This window comes from Oryctolagus cuniculus, unplaced genomic scaffold (genome assembly GCF_964237555.1).
Source record: "Oryctolagus cuniculus unplaced genomic scaffold, mOryCun1.1 SCAFFOLD_43, whole genome shotgun sequence".
In the NCBI taxonomy this organism is placed as follows: domain Eukaryota; kingdom Metazoa; phylum Chordata; class Mammalia; order Lagomorpha; family Leporidae; genus Oryctolagus; species Oryctolagus cuniculus.
This window is the reverse complement of record NW_027208207.1, coordinates 517,811-525,359: the sequence shown is the minus strand read 5'-3', so window position 1 is coordinate 525,359 and position 7,549 is coordinate 517,811.

Below are 7,549 nucleotides of genomic sequence, written 5' to 3'. Positions count from 1 at the left end.
CAATCTTCCTGTTCGGCAAATGCATCCAATGTCATGTTTACAGAAAGAAATATCATGTTTTCTCAGGTTTCTGGAGCTTTCTTCCTAGAAAACTCGAATGAGTGGAGGATTTGACTCCAGGTGGAACCGATTAGTGTTTGGCAGCTAAAAACAAAACCTTACATGCTAAAATGCATTCAAAACTGTAAAGTCCATAGAGAATGTCCAGAAAACACAAACACAGAAGCTGTAGCAAGAATGGGATTGAGATAGCCACAACACACCAGATAGTTTTGTTTTCATCCAGGATTATCTCGAAAATTTGTTATGGATTTCAGGTAAATTTTAACCAAAAAATCACGGTGAAAGTGGTTTTGGAGAAAAGCACAATCTTCCTTTTCTGCAAATGCATCCAATGTCATGTTTACAAATACAAACATCACGTTTTCTCAGGTTTCTGGAGCTTTCTTCCTAGAAAACTCGAATGTGTGGAGGATTTGACTCCAGGTGGAACCAATTAGCGTTTGCCAGCAGAAAACAAAAAGGGTCCTGCTAAAATGCATACAAAACCGTAAAGTCCACAGAGAATGTCCAGAAAGCACACACATACACAGAGGCTGTAGCAAGATCTGGGATTGAGATAGCCACAACACACCAGATAGTTTTGTTTTCATCCAGAGTATCTGGACAAAATTTTATTGTATCCAGGTGAAATTTAACCAAAAAATCACCGTGAAAGTGGTTTTGGAGAAAAGCACAATCTGTCTGTTCAGCAAATGCATCCAATGTCATGTTTATAGAAAGAAATATCATGTTTTCTCTGGTTTCTGGGGCTTTATTCCTAGCAAACTCGAATCTGTGTAAGATTTGACTCCAGCTGGAACCAATTAGCGTTTGCCAGCTAAAAACAAAAACTTACATGCTAAAATGCATTCAAAACCGTAAAGTCCATAGAGAATGTCCAGAAAACACAAACACACACAGAGGCAGTAGCAAGATCTGGGATTGAGATAGCCACAACACACCAGATAGTTTTGTTTTCATCCAGGAGTATCTGGACCAATTGTTGTGGATTTCTGTTGAAATTTAACCAAAATATCAGCGTGAAAGTGGTTTTGGAGAAAAGTACAATCTTCCTGTTCTGCAAATGCATCCAATGTCATGTTTACAAATACAAACATCACGTTTTCTCAGGTTTCTGAAGCTTTCTTCCTAGAAAACTCGAATGTGTGGAGGATTTGACCCCAGGTGGAACCAATTAGCGTTTGTCAGCAGAAAACAAAAAGGGTCCTGCTAAAATGCATTCAAAACCTTAAAGTCCATAGAGAATGTCCAGAAAACACAAACACACACAGAGGCTGTAGCAAGATCTGGGATTGAGATAGCCACCACACACCAGATAGTTTTGTTTTCATCCAGGAGTGTCTGGAAAATTATTGTGGATTTCAGGTGAAATTTAACCAAAAAGTCACCGTGAAAGTGGTTTTGGAGAAAAGCACAATCTTCCTTTTCTGCAAATGCATCCAATGTCATGTTTACAAATACAAACATCACGTTTTCTCAGGTTTCTGGAGCTTTCTTCCTAGAAAACTCGAATGTGTGGAGGATTTGACCCCAGGTGGAACCAATTAGCGTTTGGCAGCTAAATACAAAAGCTTACATGCTAAAATGCATTCAAAACCGTAAAGTCCATAGAGAATGTCCAGAAAACACAAACACACACAGAGGCTGTAGCAAGATCTGGGATTGAAATAGCCACAACACACCAGATAGTTTTGTTTTCATCCAGGGTATCTGGACAAAATGTTGTTGTATCCGGGTGAAATTTAACCACAAAATCACCGTGAAAGTGGTTTTTGAGAAAAGCGCAATATTTCTGTTCTGCAAATGCATCCAATGTCATGTTTACAAATACAAAAATCATGTTTTCTCAGGTTTCTGGAGCTTTCTTCCTAGAAAACTCGAATGTGTTTAGGATTTGACTCCAGGTGGAACCAATTAGCTTAGGCAGCTAAAAACTAAAACTTACATGATAAAATGCATTCAAAACCATAAAGTCCATATAGAATATCCAGAAAACACAAACACACACAGAGGCTGTAGCAAGATCTGGGATTGAGATAGCCACAACACACCAGATAGTTTTGTTTTCATCCAGGAGTATCTGGACAAATTGTTGTGGATTTCGGGTGAAATTTAACCAAAAATCACCGTGAAAGTGGTTTTGGAGAAAAGCACAAAGTTTCTGTTCAGCAAATGCATCCAATGTCATGTTTACAAATACAAACATCACGTTTTCTCAGGTTTCTGGAGCTTTCTTCCTAGAAAACTCGAATGTGTGGAGGATTTGACTCCAGGTGGAACCAATTAGTATTTGCCAGCAGAATACAAAAAGGGTCCTGCTAAAATGCATTCAAAACCGTAAAGTCCATAGAGAATGTCCAGAAAACACAAACACACACAGAAGCTGTAGCAAGATCAGGGATTGAGATAGCCACAACACACCAGATAATTTTGTTTTCAACCAGGAGTATCTCAAAAAATTGTTGTGGATTTCGGGTGAAATTTAACTAAAAATCACCGTGAAAGTTGTTTTGGAGAAAAGTACAATCTTCCTGTTCGGCAAATGCATACAATGTCATGTTTACAGAAAGAAATATCATGTTTTCTCAGGTTTCTGGAGCTTTCTTCCTAGAAAACTCGAATGTGTGGAGGATTTGACCCCAGGTGGAACCAATTAGCGTTTGCCAGCAGAAAACAAAAAGGGTCCTGCTAAAATGCATTCAAAACCTTAAAGTCCATAGAGAATGTCCAGAAAAAACACACACACACAGAGGCTGTAGCAAGATCTGGGATTGAGATAGCCACCACACACCAGATAGTTTTGTTTTCATCCAGGAGTGTCTGGACAAATTGTTGTGGATTTCAGGTGAAATTTAACCAAAAAGTCACCGTGAAAGTGGTTTTGGAGAAAAGCGCAATCTTCCTTTTCTGCAAATGCATCCAATGTCATGTACAAATACAAACATCACGTTTTCTCAGGTTTCTGGAGCTTTCTTCCTAGAAAACTCGAATGTGTGGAGGATTTGACTCCAGGTGGAACCAATTAGCGTTTGCCAGTAGAAAACAAAAAGGGTACTGCTAAAATGCATTCAAAACCTTAAAGTCCATAGAGAATGTCCAGAAAACACAAACACACACAGAGGCTGTAGCAAGATCTGAGATTGAGAGAGCCACAACACACCAGATAATTTTGTTTTCATCCAGGAGTATCTGGACAAATTGTTGTGGATTTCGGGTGAAATTTAACCAAAAATCACCGTGAAAGTGGCTTTGGGGAAAAGCACAATCTTCCTGTTCGGCAAATGCATCCAATGTCATGTTTACAGAAAGAAATATCATGTTTTCTCAGGTTTCTGAAGCTTTCTTCCTAGAAAACTCGAATGAGTGGAGGATTTGACTCCAGGTGTAACCAATTAGCGTTTGCCAGCAGAATACAAAAAGGCTCCTGCTAAAATGCATTCAAAACCGTAAAGTCCATAGAGAATGTCCAGAAAACACAAACACACACAGAGGCTGTAGCAAGATCAGGGATTGAGATAGCCACAACACACCAGATAATTTTACTTTAATCCAGGAGTATCTGGACAAATTGTTGTGGATTTTTGTGAAATTTAACCAAAAATCACCGTGAAAGTGGTTTTGCAGAAAAGCACATCTGTCTGTTCGGCAAATGCATCCAATGTCATGTTTACAGAAAGAAATATCATGTTTTCTCAGGTTTCTGGAGCTTTCTTCCTAGAAAACTCGAATGAGTGGAGGATTTGACTCCAGGTGTAACCAATTCCTCCGGTGCCCTGAACTCTATACTGCAGCCTCAAAACCAAAGCTCACATCAGAAAATTCATTACAAACCATCATAAATAAGGCAAATGTGAAAAAGCCAAAGAAATGCAAGAGTCCTTTGTGAGATTTGGCAGGATGTAGACACAAAGAAACTGGCTGTTTCCAGATTCATCCCCCCCTTCCACAGACTGACTTTGGAATTCTGATTGAATTCACCTCAAAATCGCTCTCACACTCCATTTGGAGGGAATTAGAATCTGTCACCTCAGCAGAAGCGTTCCATGTCATTTTCCAAAACACAGAATCTCACCTTGGTCCTGTTGCCTGTAGATTTCTAATCCTGAAAGGGCAATGCGCTTTGATTTTTTGTTTTTTTCTTTCATAATGGCTACTCTCCAAAATCTTGCTTGTATTGCATCAGAATCCAAAATTTGGGAAGGAAGAAGGCAAAGCCAACTGAGACCCTGAAAACATTTAGGAAATTGCCACTCAAGAAACCACAAATCGGCTGAGGCACCCAAAACAATGACAGCAAGCCAGAATTGGAGCAAGCCAACAGCTGTGCCCTGATTGAAAAAGAACCTTCCTCTTGTGCCCTGAACTCAATATGCCAGCCTCAAAACCAAAGCTCACATCAGAAAATTCATTACAAACCATGTTAAATAAGGGAAATGTGAAAAAGCCAAAGAAATGCAAGAGTCCTTTGTGATATTTGGCTGGATTTAGACACAAAGAAACTGGCTGCTTCCAGATTCACCCAACCCTTCCACAGACTGACTTTGGAATTCTGATTGAATTCACCTCAAAATCCCTCTCACACTCCATTTGGAGGGAATTAGAATCTGTCCCCTCAGCAGAAGTGTTCCATGTCATTTTCCAAAACACAGAAACTCATCTTGGTCGTGTTGCCTATCGATTTCTAATCCTGAAGGGGCAATTTGCTGTGTTTTTTTTTTCTTTCATAATGGCTACTCTCCAAAATCTTGCTTGTATTGCATCAGAATACAAAATTTGGGAATAAGAAGGCAAAACCGACTCAGACCCCGAAAACATTTAGGAAATTGCCACTCAAGAAACCACAAATCGGCTGAGGCACCCAAAACAATGACAGCAAGCCAGAATTGGAGCAAGCCAACAGCTGTGCCCTGATTGAAAAAGAACCTTCCTCTTGTGCCCTGAACTCAATATGCCAGCCTCAAAACCAAAGCTCACATCAGAAAATTCATTACAAACCATGATAAAGAAGAAAAAAGAGAAAAAAGCCAAAACAATGCAAGAATCCATAATGATATAGGGCTTGATTTAGTCGCTAGGAAATCGGCTGTTCCCGGATTCAACCACCCCTCCAGCTGACTGCCTGTGGAATTCTGACTGAATTAACCTGAAAATCGCAGTGAAACTCAGTTTGGAGGCAATTAATATCTGTCACCTCAGCCAAAGTGTTCCATTTTATTTTCATAAACACAAAAACTCACCTTGGTCATGTTACCTGTAGATTTCTAAGCTTCAAACGCCTATTTGTTGTGTTTTTCATTTCATAATGGCTATTCTGCACAAACTCTTCTTTGCATTGCATCAGAATACAAAATTTGGGAAGGAAGAAGGCAAAGCCAACTCAGACCCTGAAACCATTTGAGAAATTGCCACACAAGAAACAACAAATCGGCTGAGGCACTCAAAACAAGGACAGCAAGCCAGAAGTGGAGCAAGCCAACAACTGTGCCCTGATTGAAAAAGAACCATCCTCTTGTGCCCTGAACTATATATGGCAGCCTCAAAACCAAAGCTCACATCAGAAAATTCATTACAAACCATGATAAATAAGGGAAATGTGAAAAAGCCAAAGAAATGCAAGAGTCCTTTGTGAGATTTGGCAGGATTTAGACACAAAGAAACTGGCTGTTTCCAGATTCATCCCCCCCTTCCACAGACTGACTTTGGAATTCTGATTGAATTCACCTCAAAATCCCTCTCACACTCCATTTGGAGGGAATTAGAATCTGTCCTCTCAGCAGAAGCGTTCCATGTCATTTTCCAAAACACAGAAACTCATCTTGGTCATGTTGCCTGTAGATTTCTAATCCTGAAAGGGCAATTTGCTGTGTTTTTTTTTTTTCTTTCATAATGGCTACTCTCCAAAATCTTGCTTGTATTGCATCAGAATACAAAATTTGGGAATAAGAAGGCAAAACCGACTCAGACCCAGAAAACATTTAGGAAATTGCCACTCAAGAAACCACAAATCGGCTGAGGCACCCAAAACAATGACAGCAAGCCAGAATTGGAGCAAGCCAACAGCTGTGCCCTGATTGAAAAAGAACCTTCCTCTTGTGCCCTGAACTCAATATGCCAGCCTCAAAACCAAAGCTCACATCAGAAAATTCATTACAAACCATGATAAATAAGGGAAATCTGAAAAAGCCAAAGAAATGCAAGTGTCCTTTGTGATATTTGGCAGGATTTAGACACAAAGAAACTGGCTGTTTCCAGATTCATCCCCCCCTTCCACAGACTGACTTTGGAATTCTGATTGAATACACCTCAAAATCGCAGTGAAACTCAGTTTGGAGGCAATTAATATCTGTCACCTCAGCCAAAGTGTTCCATTTTATTTTCATAAACACAAAAACTCAGCTTGGTCATGTTACCTGTAGATTTCTAAGCTTCAAACGCCTATTTGTTGTGTTTTTCATTTCATAATGGCTATTCTGTACAAACTCTTCTTTGCATTGCATCAGAATACAAAATTTGGGAAGGAAGAAGGCAAAGCCAACTCAGACCCTGAAACCATTTGGGAAATTGCCACACAAGAAACCACAAATCAGCTGAGGCACTCAAAACAATGACAGCAAGCCAGAAGTGGAGCAAGCCAACAGCTGTGCCCTGATTGAAAAAGAACCATCCTCTTGTGCCCTGAACTCCATATGGCAGCCTCAAAACCAAAGCTCACATCAGAAAATTCATTACAAACCATGATAAAGAAGAAAAAAGAGAAAAAAGCCAAAGAAATGCAAGAATCCATAATGATATTGGGTTTGATTTAGTTGCCAGGAAACCGGCTGTTCCCAGATTCATCCACCACTAAAGCTGACTGCCTGTGGAATTCTGACTGAATTAACCTGACATTCGCACTGAAACTCAAGAAACCAAATTTCAGCTGAGGCACCCAAAACAAAGACAATAGCCAGAATTGGAGCACACCAACAGCTGTGCCCTGTTTGAAAAAGACCATTCTTCCGGTGCCCTGAACTCTATATTGCAGCCTCAAAACCAAAGCTCACATCAGAAAATTCATTACAAACCATGATAAATAAGGCAAATGTGAAAAAGCCAAAGAAATGCAAGAGTCCTTTGTGAGATTTGGCAGGATTTAGACACAAAGAAACTGGCTGTTTCCAGATTCATCCCCCCCTTCCACAGACTGACTTTGGAATTCTGATTGAATTCACCTCAAAATCGCTCTCACACTCCATTTGGAGGGAATTAGAATCTGTCCCCTCAGCAGAAGCGTTCCATGTCATTTTCCAAAACACAGAATCTCACCTTGGTTGTGTTGCCTATGGATTTCTAATCCTGAAGGGGCAATTTGCTGTGCTTTTTTTTTTCTTTCATAATGGCTACTCTGTCCAAAATCTTGCTTGTATTGCATCAGAATACAAAATTTGGGAAGGAAGAAGGTAAAACCAACTCAGACCCCGAAAATATTTAGGAAATTGCCACACAA